Source organism: Phocoena phocoena, chromosome X (assembly GCF_963924675.1).
Source record: "Phocoena phocoena chromosome X, mPhoPho1.1, whole genome shotgun sequence".
Taxonomy (NCBI): Eukaryota; Metazoa; Chordata; class Mammalia; order Artiodactyla; family Phocoenidae; genus Phocoena; species Phocoena phocoena.
This window is the reverse complement of record NC_089240.1, coordinates 80,950,038-80,972,594: the sequence shown is the minus strand read 5'-3', so window position 1 is coordinate 80,972,594 and position 22,557 is coordinate 80,950,038. Positions and strand designations below refer to the sequence as shown.

The window sequence follows — 22,557 nt, the reverse complement described above, 5'->3', positions numbered from 1 at the left end:
TAAATGCTTAGGAGGAGGAAAGGAATTCAAATAAACAGGGTGATTTCAGAAAATAAAGTAGAAGACGGAATGCAGGAGTTTTGAATTGAATTTTGAATTTAATTATTCAATTTATTGAATAGGTAGGAGTTTGTTTCATCAACTGTTATTTCCCAACTACCATAAAGATATGTTCAGAAAAATCAAAGAACTATTTATACACAGAACAAACTCTATGAAACTCCATAACCTGAGAGATTTTTTATGTTGAAAATATAAATTCAAGAAGAATTTTGTTCATCTGTAGTACTCCATAGTGGATTATAAAGTTATTGTTTAACTGAAACTTTCTGAGGTGGAAACAGATTCTGTTTTCTCACTAAAATCCCTTGTCTAATTCTGTTTGATATTTCAATTTCTCATTTTATTAACTATGTTACCAAAGCAACTCAAATAGAGTACTAATATATGGCCATTACACAAGTTAGCAGTATTTTCTTTATGTTAGGACAGGTAAGTACTTGCTACTTCCTCACCTTACACACTAATTATTATTTTTTAAAATTAAACTTATTGGGCTTCCCTGGTGGCGCAGTGGTTGAGAGTCCGCCTGCCGATGCAGGGGACGCGGGTTCATGCCCTGGTCTGGGAAGATCCCACATGCTGCGGAGCGGCTGGGCCTGTGAGCCATGGCCGCTGAGCCTGTGCGTCCGGAGCCTGTACTCTGCAACGGGAGAGGCCACAGCAGTGAGACGCCCGCGTACGGCAAAAAAAAAAAAAAAAAAAGAAAGAAAATTAAACTTATTAATTATAATTAGGCTACCACATATGGGTTTGAGGTTTCATACCTCTGTCACACCAATGGGACATTCGAAAAGTGAAACCCAATGATTTGGGTAAAAATGTCATATCCTAACTACATTTTTAATGCTTTGCCCTCTGTTGATTTAAATTGTTTTTATTTTCTTTCACTCCAGTAACAGTGACCACACACCTAGTATCTAGGTATTGCTCTGTCATACGATTCCCCACTAAAAGGAATCAGATTCCTCAGAGAAATAGCTATCCCAGGGCTATGGAAGAGTAGGTACAAGATGAAACTAAAATATCTTTATATCAGCAAGTAAGGTAGTGCTAAAAGTGTAGGGAGGGGGTAGGTATGTCACAAGGATAGCTTAAGGGGGCTCCCTCTGACCAAATCTGGGAAAAGTTGAGCACCAAAATCATTCAGTAATGCATTATGAACCACTGCAAAAGAGGAATTTATAAGTCCGTAGTGATAGCAAATCAATCATTAAGTAGATACATCAATATACTGATTGATTGATAGGTGAGAAAGGAGAGGTCTTGCTTACAACAGAATGCTGATTACCAACTGTGTGGAGGGAGGTTGGAAAATCATCATTTTACAACCATTATGGAAAATATCGGATAACCGAAGGGAACATTTTGATGAGAAGCAGGAGATCTGCATGGTCTTCAAATGTCTCCCTATAGACTGCTTATTAGTTTCGAAGGAAGAATAGTAATTACACACTGGAGAAATCATATAATATCTCGACCAAGTGATCAAAATGAATGCCATCTATAAGGGACAGACAGAGATTGTGTGCCTCTAGATGTGATACTTGATACAGCATGACCTCTGTATAATTCTGACCAAGAATGCATATCCTAAATCTAATCATGAAGAAACATTAGATATATTCAAGATGAAAAAACATCCTGTTAAAGAAAAGGAGATACATATTGCTCAAAAATATCAATGTTTTAAAAGACAAAGAATGGCTGTGGAAATGTTCCCAGATTCAAGGAGGCTGAAGAAGAAAGGGAGCCAGAGATGGAGATGGGGTTGATGGGAGAGGAGTGAGACAGAAAGAGATGGGTGTGGGGGGGAAATGGGGTCAACAGTATATGAATCTGGGTAAAAGATATATACGAGTGTTCTTTGCAATATTCTCACAATTTCTGTCAGTTTGAAATGATTTCCAAATAAAAACTTAAAATATAACTCATCTTTCCTTAGTGTTTCTTAGTTTACTATGTTATGCTATTTTCCTGGTCTTATTTTAAAGATATGCCTATTTAATGATATTTATGATTATTTATATTTAATGATGCCACTTAAATGATATTACAGAATAAGAGGAAAACCTGACGCATTAAATCACACCATCACTAACAGCTTGGAATCCTGTATCAAGGGGGTACAAATATACATAGCATATATTTATATTTGTCTACACTAAAAGCTAAGATACAATTTTCATAGAAATGTCTCAAATTTATTTTCATAGAATCATAAAACAGAATCAGAGGATCTCTTAAAAATATCTTAACACAATCTCCCCACGTTTCTGTGTATGGAACTGAGGTCACACAGTCACAGAGAACCAAGACTAAAACACTAGGACTCCCCTTGAGCCTTGTTACCTCCCAAAATATAATCTTGGCTAACCTGACCAATCTAAACTGTTTCAAGTAAGTCCCTTATACACCATTCCTATGAAACAGAGTAGAAAGCACATTTCATCTCTGAAATCATGACTGTCATATGTTATTTTAAAATCATTTGTAATTATATATTTTTCTTTACAACATGCTTTTTTTAGATAAAGAGGAGTATGTAAACCTAACTGATCAATCTAAGCTTGACAAATCGATTACAATCATAGCTAGCCATCATTAATGTCACTCCACTTAAACTGTCCTCATTAAATGTACCATACAAACTAGATAAACACAATGGAATCCATTTTCATTGGGCTACCTCTAACAATGCATGAAGTTACCTTCATTCAGTCATCAGTTTATAAGGTAATTCGCTTGCCAATATTTAACTTTCATATTACCCTTGTGAGGTAAATAGGTAGTAGCCAGCATAATCCAGCTACACCATTTTTTCCATTATCTTCAGATCTCTTAGTCACTCCCCTTCATTTACGGAGGACTTGACCAACTGAGTTCGTTTTTTTGTCCACTCTAAATTCTGTTGTTTTCACTGACTTTATCAGCCACATCCCAAACCTATCTAGTCTCTCAATTTCCTGTGCTTCTTTACATCTATGTTGTACTGAATTCAACCAAAGCCATTCAATCCCATGGCTACACCATGGTCACCAAAAATAACTCAACCTCCTAAATCCCAATTCAATCACAATATCTGATGATCTTTTCTCCCATAGTTCCTGCTTAATTGATCAAGTAACCCTGCTGAATCAATCTCTAAGTATCATTGAAACCACCAGTCCTTTGACCCACCATCCATCATTCCTCTCCTGTCTGCAATTCTCTCCCCCTCTAGTTTAAATTCCAAGGCCAAATAAGTATTACTAGGCATTAGTAATCATTTTCTAACATACCATACTCAACACACTTTCTTATTAATGCTTCTACTCTATTTCCTAGGCCTGCATTTGCACAGCTGAGTATTTCTGGAAAAAAAAAATGACCTAACTGGGAAGAGTCATATCACTCTAAAGTAATAATCATCAATTTCAAATGAATACTCAATATTGCCCAGCAATGTTGGCAACTCTTTACCAAGAATTATTTCAAATTTCTTCAAATGATCTACTCCTCATCAAATCACACTGTTGCTAAACTGTTAGGTGATAACCCTGATGACTAACCCATGAGAAAATAGAAATCACTAATCAAATGGAAACATTCTAATCATGCCACTAGCAAATAAACCTGCATTTACACCACCTCCTTCTTTCCCATTATAAAGGAGAAAAGGATCCTCCTATCAAAGGTAAGTTCTTCCACATATGGATCTAGTACTCCTCTCTTTTCAGTTTTTTTTAATCACTCTTCTACATCTTCAACCTTTCTTTCTCAACTCTATTATTCCCAACAGCATTCAAAGATGCTTTAGCATTTCCCATCTGAACAAAAAACTTAAATCCCCTACTAACATACACCCTGCAGATACCACCCTCTCTGTGCTCTTCCAGAACCAAGCCTTGCAAGAGTTATCTAGCCACAGTGCATACACCCCCTCACCTCCTATTTCACTCTTCAACTCACTCCAACATGGCATCTAGGTCAAACTCTATTCTGAAACTTCCTAAGGGCATCAATGACCTCAATGTTGCCAGCTCAACTGATATTTCACAGTCCTTCTCCCTAATCTGTCAGATCATATCTTCCTTCTTGGAACATTTTCTTATCTTGGTTCTCTGACACCATATTATTCCACTTTTTTCTGGCCATACTCTCCTCGATTTCCTTTGCTGAAATCTTCCTCCCTTCTCCAATCTCTGATAGAATACACCAGGGCTTGGTCCCATACTTCCTTTCCTTCTCCATGTACACACTATCAAAAAGTGATTTCATGCAGATGCATTATTTTAATATGATCTGCGTGACAATGATCTTAAATTGATATCTTTAGCTATAATTAATCTTTGGAATTCCAGATTCAAATCCAACTACTTACCTGACATCTTCACTGTGATCTCTGCCTAGAAGGTATCTCAAACATAACGTGGCCAAAGCAAAATTCTTCATTCCTAACCCTGACCCTACCACTAGCCAAGTCTTCCCTTTCTCAATAAACGGCACCATCATCCAGTTGCTTGGGCCAAACAATTAGGAGTCTTTCTTAATTCCTTTTTGTCTTTTATCCCACACATCCAGTTCATCATCAAGTCTTGTTGACTCCAGTCCCAAGACATATCTCAAAAGCAACTAAAACAGTGAACAATACAAACTGAGAAAGAGTGGGCTGGAGAAGAAGGAAACCCAGAGAGTATGGAGTCATGTATAAATGTCCTCTATGAGAGATGGAGTGATCAGCTATATCAAATGATGCTGAGAGGTTAAAACAATAATTACAAAGCAAACATTGAAGGTCACTGGTGATCTTGACAAGAGTAGACTCTGGAGTGATGGGGATGAAAGTTTAGTTGGAGGGGACTGAAGAAAGAGAGTAAGATGAGAATGCAAAGTCAGCAACTAACAGAGAAATCTTTCAAGGGGTTTTGCTCTCTGGAAAGCATAGAGATTAGTAACAGCTGGAAAGCATAGAGATTAGTAACAGCTGGAGAGGGCGATGAGGTCAAGAGTGGTTCTTTTTTTTCAAGAGAGGAGATACCAGGGCATGTTAGTATGCTGCTGAGAATGATCCATTTGTGATGAAAAACTAAATATAGCATGGGGAAAGGAGATGAATCACTAAGGAGTGGGAACCACTGCCCAAGTGGACAAGCTATTTTTCCACAGGTGGAGGGATTCTTTTGATCCACAGTCATAGGAAATGGTACACTTATAGATGCAGGGCAATTTGGTAGGTTTCACAGGGGGAGATGAAGGAACTCTTAATTGAGTGCTTCTAGATTTGTCAAAGAATTGTGAGGCGGGTGATCAGAGTGTGTGTGTATATCTGTTTGTGTGTATGTGTCTGTGTGGTGTGTGCTTTGGGGATTGAGAACTTGGTCATGAAAGAGGTTAAAGAAGAGAAAAGATATAAATTAGCTATGTTAAAGAGAAGATACTAGGCAATTTATTAATACAAGGCAGAACTGAGTGTCTATTTGGTCATGTATAAGGTTTTCTAAAATTTTTTTTATTGAAGTATAGTTGACTTACAATGTTGTGCTAATTTCTGCTGTATAGCAAAGTGACTCAGTTATACACATATATACATTCTTTTTTATATTCTTTTCCATTATGGTTTATCCCAGGAGACTGGATATAGTTCCTTGTGCTATACAGTAGGACCTTGTTTATTATGCACTCTGTATGTAATAGTTTGCATCTACTAACCCCAAACTCCCAGTCTATCCCTTTCCCTCCCCACTGCCCCTTGGCAACCACAAGTCTGTTCTCTATGTGTGTGAGTCTGTTTCTGTTTTGTAGACAGGTTCATTTGTGCCATATTTTAGATTCCACATATAAGTGATATCATATGGTATTTGTCTTGTGTAAGATTTAACAAAAAATTTTATATAAATATAAAATATATGTCTATTTAGTGGATTTTCTTTTACTGCCAAATTAGAATTTCTTATTATACAGCAAAGTATTTTTGGAAGATAAAACATTACATATTTCCATTGTTGTATGCCCAGACAGAAACTCTGTTATGATGGTTCACAAATGAAATGACATTCTTGTACACAAAAAAGTTATTCATTTTCCTTTATACAAGTTTATCTCTGTATAGAGATGTCACAAATTAATTTGAAGATATAGAAGCATACAATTAATATTGCACCATGGTAAAACTATGCCCATTTCAAACATGTTTCTATTATTCTGTGGTTTACCATTACATGATCAGAAAGCATTATGTCTTAATGTCAAGAGTATTTATTTAAAATTATATCAAGTAAGCAAGTTGTATCTACAATACCAGCAGCACTGGCTGCAACTGTTTGCCTTCCTTTTAGCATTTTAATTTAGAGCTTTCTAAATACAAATTAGGCAAAGAAAGTCTCTGCTCACTAGATGGTAAGTAGTTTTTTTTTTAATATCTCATCTGTATTAGCTGTGTTATTTTATTGGGAGTATACATACAGACAGCCTTCATGCATGGCCCTCAAAATAATTTATAAATATTAAAAGCACACCTACAATTCCCTCCTCCAAAATCTCTGCAATGTACCATTAAAATTATCCTCCAGAAAAGGCAAAATATCACTATTTTTACCTAAAGAAGTAAGCTGTTGATTACTTTTCCTTATTGAAACATTTTCCTTTCTCATTGGGGGGACAATGTGGTTTCCTGTTTCTCACTCCTTTTTGATTGTTCTTTTCGTCCTCTTAATTGGCTGTTTGTTCTTCTCTGTGTCCATGACTTTGGCCTTTCAAGTCTCTGCTCCATTTTTATTACAGGGAACTAAAACACTATGGGGCCAAGTAGCAGAGGGAGTTTTCAAAAAGTCATCAAATCCTCTCCCTCTGTCAAGCAAAGATAGCAAATAATTCAAGAGATAAAGCCTTTTGTGAAAAATGACTCATCTTAAGTTCTCCAAAATTGAAATGCTAAAATTGGTGAAGCTTGTCCACATTCACAAAAAGGAATTCACTCATTTGAAAAAATACCAACATGGAAAACAGTCTAATCCCAGTAATATTTGCAGCCATAAATATATGAACTTTATTATCAAAAATCAATGTCCAGAGCAGACTGCCTTTGGACTCCAACTGCAACGCTTCCCTGCGTCTCCATCTTGCTGCCTGCCCTGCAGATCTCGGACTTACCAGGCCTCTACAACTGCCTCAGGTTTCGGGGGGGACCTTGAAGATGGCGGAAGAGTAAGACGCGGAGATCGCCTTCCTCCCCACGGATACACCAGAAATACATCCACACGCGGAACAACTCCTACAGAACTCCTACTGAAGGCTGGCAGAAGACCTCAGACCTCCCAAAAGGCAAGAAACTCCCCACGTAACTGGGTAGGGCAAAAGAAAAAACAGAGACAAAAGAATAAGGACGGCACCTGCACCAGTGGGAGGGAGCTGTGAAGGAGGAAAAGTTTCCACACACTAGGAAGCCCCTCCGCGGGCGGAGACTGCGGGAGGCAGAGGGGGGAGTTTCGGGACCGCGGAGTAGTGCACAGCGACGGGTGCGGAGGGCAAAGCGGGGAGATTCCTGCACAGACGATCGGTGCCGACCAGCACTCACCAACCCGAGAGGCTTGCTGCTCACCCACCGGGGCGGGCGGGGCTGCGAGCTGAGGCTCGGGTTTTGGTTTTGGACGGAGCTCAGGGAGAGGACTGGGGTTGGCGGCTTGAACATAGCCTGAAGGGGTTAGAGCACCACGACTAGCCGGGAGGGAGTTCGGGGAAAAGCCTGCACCGGCCGAAGAGGCAAGAGACTTTTTCTTCCCTCTTTGTCTCCTGGTGCACGAGGAGAGGGGTTTAAGAGCGCTGCTTAAAGGAACTCCAGAGACGGGCGCGAGCCGCGGCTAAAAGCGCGAACCCCAGAGACGGGCGCGAGCCGCGGCTAAATCCGCGGACCCCAGAGACGGGCGGGAGACGCTAAGGCTGCTGCTGCCGCCACCAAGGGGCCTGTGTGCGAGCACAGGTCACTCTCCACACCCCTCTTCCGCGGAGCCTGTGCAGCCCGCCACTGCCAGGTTCCCGGGATCCAGGGACAACTTCCCCGGGACAGCGCACGGCGGGCCTCAGGCTGGTGCAACGTCACGCCGGCCTCTGCCGCAACGTCACGCTGCCTCTGCCACCGCAGGCCGGCCCCGCACGCAGTGCCCCTCCTTCCCCCATCCCCCAACCCCCGGCCTGAGTGAGCCGGAGGCCCCAAATCAGCGGCTCCTTTAACCCCATCCTGTCTGAGCGAAAAAACAGACGCCCTCCAGCGACCTACACGCAGAGGCAGGGCCAAATCCAAAGCTGAGCTCCTGTGAGCTGTGAGAACAAAGAAGAGAAAGGGAAATCTCTCCCAGCAGCCACAGAAGCAGCGGATTAAAGCTCCACAATCAACTTGATATACCCTGCATCTGTGGAATACCTGAATAGACAAGGAATGATCCCAAATTGAAGAGGTGGAATTTAGGAGCGAGATCTATGATTTTTTTCCCTTTTCCTCTTTTTGTGAATGTGTACGTGTATGCTTCTGTGTGACATCTAGTCTGTATACTCTAGCTTCCACCATTTGTCCTAGGGCTCTATCCGTCCATGACTTTTTTTAAAAAATTCTTTTTCTTAATAATTAAGTTTAATTGTAATAACTTTATTATACTTTACCTTCGTTCTTTCTTTCTTTCCTTCCTTCCCTCCCTCCTTTAGACAACGAATCACCCCAAATTGAGGAGGTGGTCTCAGGGAGCAGGATTTATGATTTTTCCCCCTTTACCTCTTTTTGTGAAGGTGTATGTGTATGCTTCTGTGTAAGATTTTCTCTGTATAGCTTTGCTTCCAACATCTGTCCTAAGGTTCTATCCGTCCCTTTTTTTTTTTCTAAATATTTTTTAATTCAATAACTATATTATACTTTATTTTATTTTTACTGTATCATCTTTCTTTCTGTCTTTTTTTCCTTCTTTCCCTCCTTCCTTCCTTCCTCCCTCCCTCCCTCCTTTCTTTCCTTCTTTGCTTCTTTCTTCCTTCCTTCCTTTCCTCCTTTCCCTCTTTCTTTACTCATACTTCTACTAATTCTCCCTACTTTTTCTCCCTTTTATTCTGAGCTGTGTGGATGAAAGGCTCTTGGTGCTCCAGCCAGGAGTCAGAGCTCTGCCTCTGAGGTAGGAGAGCCAACTTCAGGACACTGGTCAACAAGAGACCTCCCAGCTCCACATAATATTAAACGGTGGAAATATCCCAGAGACCTCCATCTTAACACCAGCACCCAGCTTCACTCAACGACCAGCAAGCCACAGTGCTGGACAACCTATGCCAAACAACTAGCAAAACAGGAACACAACCCCACCCATTAGCAGAGAGGCTGCCTAAAATCATAATAAGGCCACAGACACCCCAAAACACACCACCAGACGTGAACCTGCCCACTAGAGAGACAAGATCCAGCCTCATCCAGCACAACACAGGCACTAGTCCCCTCCACCAGGAAGCCTACACAACCCACTGAAACAACCTTAGCCACTGGAGACAGACATCAAAAACAACGGGAACTACGAACCTGCAGCCTGCAAAAAGGAGACCCCAAACACAGTAAGATAAGCAAAATGAGAAGACAGAAAAACACACAGCAGATGAAGGAGCAAGATAAAAACCCACCAGACCTAACAAATGAAGAGGAAATAGGCAATCTACCTGAAAAAGAATTCAGAATAATGATAGTAAGGATGATCCGAAATCTTGGAAGTAGAATGGACAAAATGCAAGAAACAGTTAACAAGGACCTACAAGAACTAAAGATGAAACAAGCAACGATGAACAATGCAATAAATGAAATTAAAATCACTCTAGATAGGATCAATAGCAGAATAACTGAGGCAGAAGAACGGATAAGTGACCTGGAAGATAAAGTAGTGGAAATAACTACTGCAGAGCAGAATAAAGAAAAAAGAATGAAAAGAACTGAGGACAGTCTCAGAGAGCTCTGGGACAACATGAAACGCACCAACATTTGAATTATAGGGGTTCCAGAAGAAGAAGAAAGAAAGAAAGGGACTGAGAAAATATTTGAAGAGATTATAGTTGAAAACTTCCCTAATATGGGAAAGGAAATAGTTAATCAAGTCCAGGAAGCACAGAGGGTCCCATACAGGATAAATACAAGGAGAAACACGCCAAGACACATATTAATCAAACTGTCAAAAATTAAATACAAAGAAAGCATATTAAAAGCAGCAAGGGAAAAACAACAAATAACTCACAAGGGAATCCCCATAAGGTTAACAGCTGATCTCTCAGCAGAAACCCTACAAGCCAGAAGGGAGTGGCAGGACATACTGAAAGTGATGAAGGAGAATAGCCTGAAACCAAGACTACTCTACCCAGCAAGGATCTCATTCACATTTGATGGAGAAATTAAAACCTTTACAGACAAGCAAAAGCTGAGAGAGTTCAGCACCACCAAACCAGCTTTACAACAAATGCTAAAGGAACTTCTCTAGACACGAAACACAAGAGAAGGAAATGACCTATAGTAGCGAACCCAAAACAATATATAAAATGGAAATAGGAACATACATATCAATAATTACCTTAAATGTAAATGGACTAAATGCTCCCACCAAAAGACACAGATTGGCTGAATGGATACAAAAACAAGACCCTTATATATGCTGTCTACAAGAGACCCACTTCAGAACTAGAGACACATACAGACTGAAAGTAAGGGGATGGAAAAAGATATTCCATGCAAACGGAAACCAAAAGAAAGCTGGAGTAGCAATTCTCATATCAGACAAAATAGACTTTAAAATAAGGACTATTAAAAGGGACAAAGAAGGACACTACATAATGATCAAGGGATCGATCCAAGAAGAAGATATAACAATTGTAAATATTTATGCACCCAACATAGGAGCACCTCAATACATAAGGCAAATACTAACAACCATAAAAGGGGAGATCAACAGTAACACATTCATAGTAGGGGACTTTAACACCCCACTTTCACCCATGGACAGATCATCCAAAATGAAAATAAATAAGGAAACACAAGCTTTAAATGATACATTAAAGGAGATGGACTTAATTGATATTTATAGGACACTCCATCCAAAAACAACAGAATACACATTTTTCTCAAGTGCTCATGGAACATTCTCCAGGATAGATCATATCTTGGGTCACAAATCAAGCCTTGGTAAATTTAAGAAAACTGAAATTGTATCAAGTATCTTTTCCGACCACAACGCCATGAGACTAGATATCAATTACAGGAAAAGATCTGTAAAAAATACAAACACATGGAGGCTAAACAATACACTACTTAATAATGAAGTGATCACTGAAGAAATCAAAGAGGAAATAAAAAAATACCTAGAAACAAATGACAATGGAGACACAACGACCCAAAACCTATGGGATGCAGCAAAAGCAGTTCTAAGGGGGAAGTTTATAGCAATACAAGCCCACCTTAAGAAGCAGGAAACATCTAGAATAAACAACCTAACCTTACACCTCAAGCAATTAGAGAAAGAAGAACAAAAAAACCCCAAAGCTAGCAGAAGGAAAGAAATCATAAAAATCAGATCAGAAATAAATGAAAAAGAAATGAAGGAAACAATAGCAAAGATCAATAAAACTAAAAGCTGGTTCTTTGAGAAGATAAACAAAATAGATAAACCACTAGCCAGACTCATCAAGAAAAAAAGGGAGAAGACTCAAATCAATAGAATTAGAAATGAAAAAGGAGAAGTAACAACTGACACTGCAGAAATAAAAAAAATCATGAGAGATTACTACAAGCAACTCTATGCCAATAAAATGGACAATCTGGAAGAAATGGACAAATTCTTAGAAATGCACAACCTGCCAAGACTGAATCAGGAAGAAATAGAAAATATGAACAGACCAATCACAAGCACTGAAATTGAAACTGTGATTAAAAACCTTCCAACAAACAAAAGCCCAGGACCAGATGGCTTCACAGGTGAATTCTATCAAACGTTTAGAGAAGAGCTAACACCTATCCTTCTCAAACTCTTCCAAAATATAGCAGAGGGAGGAACACTCCCAAATTCCTTCTACGAAGCCACCATCACCTTGATACCAAAACCAGACAAGGATGTCACAAAGAAAGAAAACTACAGGCCAATATCACTGATGAACATAGATGCAAAAATCCTCAACAAAATACTAGCAAACAGAATCCAACAGCACATTAAAAGGATCATACACCATGATCAAGTGGGGTTTATTCCAGGAATGCAAGGATTCTTCAATATACGCAAATCTATCAATGTGATAAACCATATTAACAAATTGAAGGAGAAAAACCATATGATCATCTCAATAGATGCAGAGAAAGCTTTCGACAAAATTCAACACCCATTTATGATAAAAACCCTCCAGAAAGTAGGCATAGAGGGAACTTTCCTAAACATAATAAAAGCCATATATGACAAGCCCACAGCAAACATCATCCTCAATGGTGAAAAACTGAAAGCATTTCCACTAAGATCAGGAACAAGACAAGGTTGCCCACTCTCACCACTCTTATTCAACATAGTTTTGGAAGTTTTAGCCACAGCAATCAGAGAAGAAAAGGAAATAAAAGGAATCCAAATCGGAAAAGAAGAAGTAAAGCTGTCACTGTTTGCAGATGACATGATACTATACATAGAGAATCCTAAAGATGCTACCAGAAAACTACTAGAGCTAATCAATGAATTTGGTAAAGTAGCAGGATACAAAATTAATGCACAGAAATCTCTGGCATTCCTATATACTAATGATGAAAAATCTGAAAGTGAAATCAAGAAAACACTCCCATTTACCATTGCAACAAAAAGAATAAAATATCTAGGAATAAACCTACCTAAGGATACGAAAGACCTGTATGCAGAAAATTATAAGACACTGATGAAAGAAATTAAAGATGATACAAATAGATGGAGAGATATACCATGTTCTTGGATGGGAAGAATCAACATTGTGAAAATGACTCTACTACCCAAAGCAATCTACAGATTCAATGCAATCCCTATCAAACTACCACTGGCATTTTTCACAGAACTAGAACAAAAAATTTCGCAATTTGTATGGAAACACAAAAGACCCCGAATAGCCAAAGCAATCTTTAGAACGAAAAAAGGAGCTGGAGGAATAAGGCTCCCTGACTTCAGACTATATTACAAAGCAACAGTAATCAAGACAGTATGGTACTGGCACAAAAACAGAAAGATAGATCAGTGGAACAGGATAGAAAGCCTAGAGATAAACCCACGCACATATGGACACCTTATCTTTGATAAAGGAGGCAGGAATGTACAGTGGAGAAAGGACAGCCTCTTCAATAAATGGTGCTGGGAAAACTGGACAGGTACATGTAAAAGTATGAGATTAGATCACTCCCTAACACCATACACAAAAATAAGCTCAAAATGGATTAAAGACCTAAATGTAAGGCCAGAAACTATCAAACTCTTAGAAGAAAACATAGGAAGAACACTCTATGACATAAATCACAGCAAGATCCTTTCTGACCCACCTCCTAGAGTAATGGAAATAAAAACAAAAATAAACAAATGGGACCTAATGAAACTTCAAAGCTTTTGCACAGCAAAGGAAACCATAACCAAGACCAAAAGACAACCCTCAGAATGGGAGAAAACATTTGCAAATGAAGCAACTGACAAAGGATTAATCTCCAAAATTTACAAGCAGCTCATGCAGCTCAATAACAAAAAAACAAACAACCCCATCCAAAAATGGGCAGAAGACCTAAATAGACATTTCTCCAAAGAAGATATACAGAATGCCAACAAACACATGAAAGAATGCTCAACATCATTAATCATTAGAGAAATGCAAATCAAAACTACAATGAGATATCATCTCACACCAGTCAGAATGGCCATCATCAAAAAATCTAGAAACAATAAATGCTGGAGAGGGTGTGGAGAAAAGGGGACACTCTTGCACTGCTGGTGGGAATGTGAATTGGTTCAGCCACTGTGGAGAACAGTATGGAGGTTCCTTAAAAAACTACAAATAGAATTACCATATGACCCAGCAATCCCACTACTTGGCATATACCCTGAGAAAACCAAAATTCAAAGAGAGTCATGTACCAAAATGTTCATTGCAGCTCTATTTACAATAGCCAGGACATGGAAACAACCTAAGCGCCCATCATCGGATGAATGGATAAAGAAGATGTGGCACATATACACAATGGAATATTACTCAGCCTTAAAAAGAAATGAAATTGAGCTATTTGTAATGAGATGGATAGACCTAGAATCTGTCATACAGAGTGAAGTAAGTCAGAAAGAAAAAGACAAATACCGTATGCTAACACATATATATGGAATTTAAGGGGAAAAAAATGTCATGAAGAACCTAGGGGTAAGATAGGAATAAAGACGCAGACCTACTGGAGAACGGACTTAAGGATATGGGGAGGGGGAAGGGTGAGTTTTGACAGGGCGAGAGAGAGTCATGGACATATACACACTAACAAACGTAGTAAGGTAGATAGCTGGGGGGAAGCAGCCGCAAGGCACAGGGATATTAGCTCGGTGCTTTGTGACAGCCTGGAAGGGTGGGATGGGGAGAGTGGGAGGGAGGGAGACGCAAGAGGGAAGACATATGGGAACATATGTATATGTATAGCTGATTCACTTTGTTGTAAAGCAGAAACTAACACACCATTGTAAAGCAATTATACCCCAATAAAGATGTTTAAAAAAAAAAAAAAAAAAAAAAAAATCAATGTCCACTTGATTTTGCCAGCTTTCACTCTGGATAACACAAAAGAAATCTCATTTTAAACATCTAAATAAGTAATTTGAACTATCAAAACTAATGTCCATGCATTTTAATCTATAGATACTGTCAGACAAGTGTGATTTAAAAATCCAAACTTTAAGGTTATTTAAAAAATAAAAGCATCTTCATGTGGCACATATATACAATGGAATATTACTCAGCCATAAAAAGAAACGAAGTTGAGTTATTTGTAGTGAGGTGGATGGACCTAGAATCTGTCATACAGAGTGAAGTAAGTCAGAAAGAGAAAAACAAATACTGTATGCTAACACATATATATGGAATCTAAAAAAAAAAACATGGTTCTGAAGAACCTAGGGGCAAGACGGGAATAAAGACCCAGATGTAGAGAATGGACTTGAGGACACAGGGAGGGGGAAGGGTAAGCTGGGACGAAGTGAGAGAGTGGCACGGACATATATACACTACCAAATGTAAAACAGCTAGTGGGAAGCAGCCACATAGCACAGGGAGATCAGCTCGGTGCTTTGTGACCACCTAGAGGGGTGGGATAGGGAGGGTGGGAGGGAGATGCAAGAGGGAGGCGATATGGGGATATATGTATATGTATAGCTGATTCACTTTGTTATACAGCAGCAACCAACACAACACTGTAAAGCAAATATACTCCAATAAAGATGTTAAAAAAATAAAAGCATCTTCAATCGAATTTATAGCTACTTAAAAACAGCTGGTTGAAAAACTGATTTATTTTGACCAATTATGGTGAGTTCCAAATTTTAGCAGTGATTTTTAGCATAAACTCGCTTAAATTTTTCCTCAGTGCCAAGTTAAGTAGCAAACAAAATAAACAAGATGATAATAAGCAATAGTTTCTCCAGTTTAGTGATAATTGTTTCATTTCTTTTATTCTTATGGGACTGTCAAAAGTTAAACTGACCTCACAAAACAAAAATAAGCACAAACAGGATTTCAGTCCTTTAGGTTAACACACACAGACAATAAAGGCTGATATTATGATAGTAAAACTCAAAGGTCACGCATTCTTATTTTAAAATGTAATAGAGTTAAAAGAATTTTGACTAGACTTTATTTTCAATGACTGACTCAACTATTTTCTGGATTTTACCTTATGACATTAGAAATGGTCCGATAGTCACTCAATGAAAACATAAATCAGAAGCCTGAGAGAAAGAAAATAAAGTACTAGCTTCCCGATTTACATAGAAAGAGAACTGTAGTTCTACACTGAATAGGAAATTTTCCCAAAGCACAGCCATTAGCTATGAAAAGAAAGCTCTCCCATGTTCAATAAACTCGTGTAAGAAACATTAGAAATGTATTCATGGATCAAGAAGAAGTCCAATTTGGTCTATGACAATATAACCGTCATTATTGTAACAACAAATTACTAGTGACTAATGACAATGTTTTCCATGTACATTATTCTATTTAATCACACTAACAACCATATGAGAAAGGTATTATTATCATGACTCAGAAGAAACTGAGATTTAGAGAAGGTAAAATATTTGCTCTTGGTTGCATAGCAGCTAAGATTTAAACTCAGATTTCCTGACTTCAAATCATATGCTCTCAAACTCCTGCTAGAACAATAACAACTAACCTCTGCAAGAGCAATAGTCAGCAGATTATGTAAGAATTTACCAAGAAATTATGGTAACGCCTAGCCTGGAGGCATCACGGCCAGCTAGTCAATGTATAATCTTACAACTAAAAAGTAAAAGAATGATAGAACTAGAAAAGAAAATAAATTAACTTAAATAAGTCTACATTTATACTCATTTCTGCTGATATTTACTTACTTATTATTTATTTATTTGGAATGCTTTGTTCCACTAAAAAAAATGATCCACCCATTCATTTTTGACCCATTCAGGGAATGTAAATATTAGAATTCTTTCTCACTAACTGATAAACTTATTGCAGAAAATTTACAAGGGGAAATTCATTAAGTGAAGTCAAAATTTCCCATTAACTTACACTTTCCCAGAAGCAAGGAATAATTAGTTACAAGGAAAAATACTGCTTTTTCTAATGCCTCCACTAACTTCTAATAAGGAAGACATGAAGAAATGTCCATCACAAACAGGAAAATGCCCAGAACGGCCACCAATTAAAACAGCCCCCATACACCATTTCCTTGCAAATAAATGTCTGAAATATAATTGGAACTTAGGGAAACACTTCACAAGCAGAAATCTAAAATCAGTAATCAGTTATTATACCATTTGGTCAGCAAAGCATTTTCCCTTTTAAAGCCTTTTCTCACATATTACCTCATTTCATCACTGGGGTGCATAGGTTGGTGACTTCCTACAGAGTCTCTCGGAGTGTCTCAACACTCAATAAACAAATTTTATTTATTAAGCACTCAATAAATAGTTACTGGAGAAAGGTACAGTCTAAATGAATGAATGAATGAGTAAGCCAAAGAAGTGACTACACCATCATCAAAGGATGAGCCAAATATCAGTACACGTATACAGGATATTATGTGTTTGTCAAAACCTATAGAATGTACAACAGAAAGAGTGAACTCTGATGTAAACTATGAACTTTAGTTAATAATAATGTATCAAAACTGGTTCACCGGGCCTCCCTGGTGGTGCAGTTGTTGAGAGTCCGCCTGCTGATGCAGTCCGGGACGATCCCAAGTGCCACGGAGCGGCTGGTCCCGTGAGCCATGGCCGCTGAGCCTGTGCGTACAGAGCCTGTGCTCCGCAACCGGAGAGGCCACAACAGTGAGAGGCCCGCGTATTGCAAAAACAAAAACAAAAACAAAAAAAACTGGTTCACCAATTGTGACCAATGTACCACATTAATGATAAGGGAAATTCTGTGGGGGGAGGGAAGGGGCATATGAGAACTCTGAACTTTCTGCTTAAATTTCCTGTAAGCCTAAAACTGCTCCAAAAAGAAAGTCTATTAAAAAAAGATGAACAGTATATTTTCAAATTAAGAAATGCCAGACCTGTCTGAAAAGCTAACTTATTATTATTATTTTGAAAACAGGAAAAAGAACAAAAAGCAAGAAGAATAAAAAAAAAGATCTGTTACTAACACTTCCCATGAAAGGTTACAGTCATCAAAAGAAAGACAACCAAAAGAAAAACAATGAACACCATATGTATTACTTATTATTTTGATTTCTAAAATGTAGCACTGCAAAAGCGCCTCCAGCAACATGTATAAAAATGTGTCAATCTACATATTAAAATGAAAACCCTCAAAAAAACCCAAATACAGACTAATAAAACTGAGATATACATGAAATTCAAAGTACATTCAATGCAACCACAAGTCTCAAATCGCTGGGAAAGATAAACCACGCAGAGGCAGGCTTGCTCAAAGCCCTGACATCTGATGATGTGAGCTACGGTCCTGTCAGGTCAGGAGGGAATAATATATTTCATCTGAGGCCCCAACATATTTCCAGCCTATAACATTCCAAGCTGGGAAATGACGGCTATCCCAAACTGCTGTGAGACCTGTGAGTTAAGTAGTACTCACACTGACTGAGATATGTTTGTTAAGTTATGTAAACTGTGAAAAACAGTTACTTTTGTCTCCCTATGTTAACAAACACATAAGTGTGTTTAATTAATGCTTTTCATAATAGCACCATAGACAGAACACCACCACAGACACCACATTCTGGAAAAACCCTCAAATGGCTAGGTTATTTGCCAAGTCTCATAGAGTTTTTGACAAGAAAGAATCATGCACTATAGTAGCCTAGCTTCTATTAGATCAAGAAAATATTATACTCCCATATATTATAAGTACAAAGTAAAAGTGCAATAGGATCAATACCAACAAAGTCTCTACAACATAGTGGGGCTGTCCGGGACTCAAGCAAGTTCACCATTTTCCAGTGAAGTCTGCATGCCTGAGAAAGAAAACAAAAGCAGTGTCTCTGGGTTTGACTCATCTGCACAGTGAGATTTTCAGTGTTAAGGTCGCTTTCAGATTGAATATGCTTTGGTTTGATGACATAGCTATGACCCACTTGAGTCTTAGGAAACTTGAATGTTCTACACGTATGCATATATTGTTCTGCCAATACAAGAGCTCCAAGCCAATATGTGTACAGTGACAGGGAACTCCTCCCAGAGAGCAGGAGAAGCTGGCTCAGCTCCAACCACAAATAGAAACGATAGAAGTGGACTGAAATCCTGCCAAGAGACTGTCACAGATGGAGACTCAGGAAGGGGAATATGAAAATAACAAAGCTTAGCTCCCTCTGAATGGAAGCCAGGGATAATGAATAGCACTACGTGTATAATTTCTCTTGAGTCTATATTACAATCATTATACTCTCCCCTGTGTCCCTGGAGTAACTAAAGTAAAATTTTTCTACCTATATGGGAAATTCTGGTTTAAATGGTTCCACCAGCTTTCCACGAAAACAAACAAAAACACTTTACTTCTTGCTAAATAATTTCAACACAAAATTAAAATGCAAATGAAAACTCTAGGGAAAAAACTGCAAACTGCGATAAAGGTGACAAAGGGTTACTATAAACATACAACAAGATCTTTAAAGATATAAGAAAAATATTATCCCTGTAATATAAAGTTGAGTAAAAAATATGAACAAATAATGGACAAAGAAACACAAGTGGTCAATATGTATTAAACCTGTTTAACATAATTAGTAAGCAAATGAAAACAATGAGATACAGTTTTTCAGTCATCAATGACAAATTATTTTTTAATTATGATACTCAGTGTTGGTGATGGTTCTGAATGATTGCCACTAATTTACAGCTGGTAGGAATCTAAATTTGAGCAGGTTTTTAGAAACAATTTAGCAATACATAACAAGAGTTGAAGATAACTCATACCTTTCTGTTAGTAATTTCAATAAGAGGTTTACAAAAAGATTAATATATACAAGACTAGTCCATGTGGCATAAGACCAAATAATTGGAAATGATCTAAATATTGAACAACAGGGGAATTACTAAATAAATCAGGGTATATCCTTATGAGGGAGTTTTATACAGCCATTAAAATCACATATTTGCAAAATATTACTGTTTATATCCCAAGAAGATATTAGGCTCAAAAAGCAGAATATAGTATATACCATATATACAGTAAGATACTATTTTATTAAAAAAAAAGAATACAAACATAGATTAAAAAAAAGAACACAGAAACTATCACTGAAATAATTCATAACAAAATGGTAAGAGTGGCTATCACAATTAGGTGATATAAATTCAAGAGATCTTTTTAAAAAAAATCTCTTCTATGCTTTCTAAATTGTATAAAGGAACATACATACTAGAAATGGACATGAAAGGGAACATGAAAACAGCCCCCAAGGTAACCCTTAGGGGAAAGAGACACTATGTGTAGCAACTACAGTGTCAAGACAAAGAGGCCAAATTACAAACGTTTGCAAGAGCAAAAGGTATGTGGAAGAAGTAGAAGGGAATACATACATGCCTGAGATCTCAGCAGCAGAAAGCTTAGGATGATTTTCTAACAGCAATATTTCAGTACAGTACACAAAAGATGGAATGAGGTCATCTATTGGCCAGCTAAATCAAAAAGTTGATTCAAGAGAAATTTTCATTCATCTCAATGTTTAATTATATAATTCAATTGTATGGAAGTGGATTCGACGATTGAATTCTGGATTTACATTTAAAAGTTGTATGACTTCAAGCAAAATGCTCATCTTTATAAATTTGTTTCTTCAACTGCAATTTTGAGATTAAAAATTAGTTCCTTTAACTCACAAGGGATCTGCTAGCGTTAAATGAAGAGTCTTAGGTAAACTCATCTAGCACATAATGTAGCACAATCTAAATGCTCAACACTCAGCAAGTATCCTCTGCTATTTTGATGACTGTCATATATCTACTGCACAGCCCTAAGTTAACATCCCTAAAGTTAAGTATGTTCGCATAAAATAAAGAGCAGTTTAGTCTGACTCATGACCCACTTTTTGTCAGTCAACTCTCTCCTCAAAAGTGTCCTGACAGTGAAATGAAAAACACCATGTGCTTTTTGACTTGTTCAAAGCTGGGACAGATAGAATGATAATTATTTCTAAATTTATTACTATTCCTATTCTATTTTCATCACCAAAATAGGTATAACCCCCTGCTCCAGTTATACCCAATGAGTGCATATAAAGGTATGAATTAGTATTGCGGACAACCATGAGAGCACTGGACACGGTAAGCGCCATACAGAGCCTGCTTTTCTGCTAAATGGCACAGAGCACTATGATCCTACATACAAATAATCTGTTTCTTAGAATAATTCTATAAAATAAATACATGGTTTATGTTAGCTGTTTTTCTTCTAATTTCACATCTCAAAACACTGACTTTTCTTCAAGAATATCGTCTTTGTAGCAGTTTCTAAGATGTTTGTAAACAGAAAGCACATGAAAAATGTTACTGAGATCAGATATAAAATAAAAAAAATATTAACATTAATTGTGTATTTTACATAAAATCTAGCCATACATTTAAATGAGGAATCTAATGCCAAACTGTTTTGAAGGGGTTGGGAGTGGTAAAAATAATTCCTCAATTTAGAGTCTTTAACAGTTATCAAAAGTAGTTTTAAATTCTAGGTGTTCTTATGCTAAATTATAAACCTTAAATTAAGAATAAAATAGTTTAAATTGAATGAAATGTCTAATTTTCAGACAGCTCTCATACTCCTGAATTTTTCTCAACTGGAGTTAAATCTGTTTTTGAATATTATTCCTCATACCACTTCTTTGGTTCCCCTTCCCATAAGCCTTAAACTTAAAACAAATTAATTCCATTCTCTCTCTAAATCTTTCCTCAAAATTGATGATTTCTTTGGTAAAGACATTTTATAGCCCCCAAAGAACTGAATCCAAGATTTTCAACACTCTGGCTAGAGGCATATATTCTGGAATATAATGTGCCCAGATCACCTTATTTAAAATATCAAAGTGATAATATCTAGTGCATCTCTATCAAACTACTCATTAATCAATTTAACTGGTTCTATGAAGAATAGCTACTGTTTCCCACCTTGTGTATTTGAGACTTTGAAGAAAATAGGTCCATTTCATTTGATCATACTATTTCATGATATGCAATTTCTTTTTTTTGTGTGTGTGCTCCAGAAATTGAGACTATGCAGAATCAAAAAGTTAAAATACTATTTTAAAATTCTTTATACAGCATAATGCCTGAATTTCTCTTCATTAACTTGGCACAAAAATCATTCCCAATAATGAAGGAGTCCCATAGATCAAGACTACTTATATGAATGTATTAATATTTCATGATAATTAGTCCCTGTACACGTAGTCTCTTCCCCTGGTGTGTCCAGTACATGTGTCTCTGTCCTAGATTGCTCATTAAATCTGCTATAGTTCATTTGAGCACTGCATCACTGTGACTGGGTTAGACATTGCAGAATCCAAGACCTATGATTCCTTTCTCCTGTGTATTTCTTACAAAATCTTACAAGCAATGCTCTGGTAGTGTTGTAGAAATGATGCATACAGTAGTCGATATGTTCTGTAAGTCTATAAACAAGGTTATCACAAAGGTAGACTGCTACCCTCAATGCCTCCATTGTGAATGCAGGTAATATGCCCAGTATCTGACAAGGTTTGAGAAGTAGCAATCCTTATTCTTTTTAATGGGGACCTCTGAGACCAACAATGTCTAGAAAAATACCAGGCTCACTGTTATACAGAGACTT

General features: G+C 37.7%; 1 protein-coding gene and 1 pseudogene across 1 annotated transcript in view; both read right to left on the bottom strand.

The window, feature by feature from the left end:
* DIAPH2 (diaphanous related formin 2) overlaps window positions 1-22,557 on the bottom strand; it is a 741,115-nt gene that overhangs the window by 361,826 nt on the left and 356,732 nt on the right. The gene's annotated exons all lie outside the window — the stretch shown is intronic.
* Window positions 4,631-22,557, bottom strand: part of LOC136142712 (uncharacterized) — a 39,469-nt pseudogene continuing 21,542 nt past the window's right edge.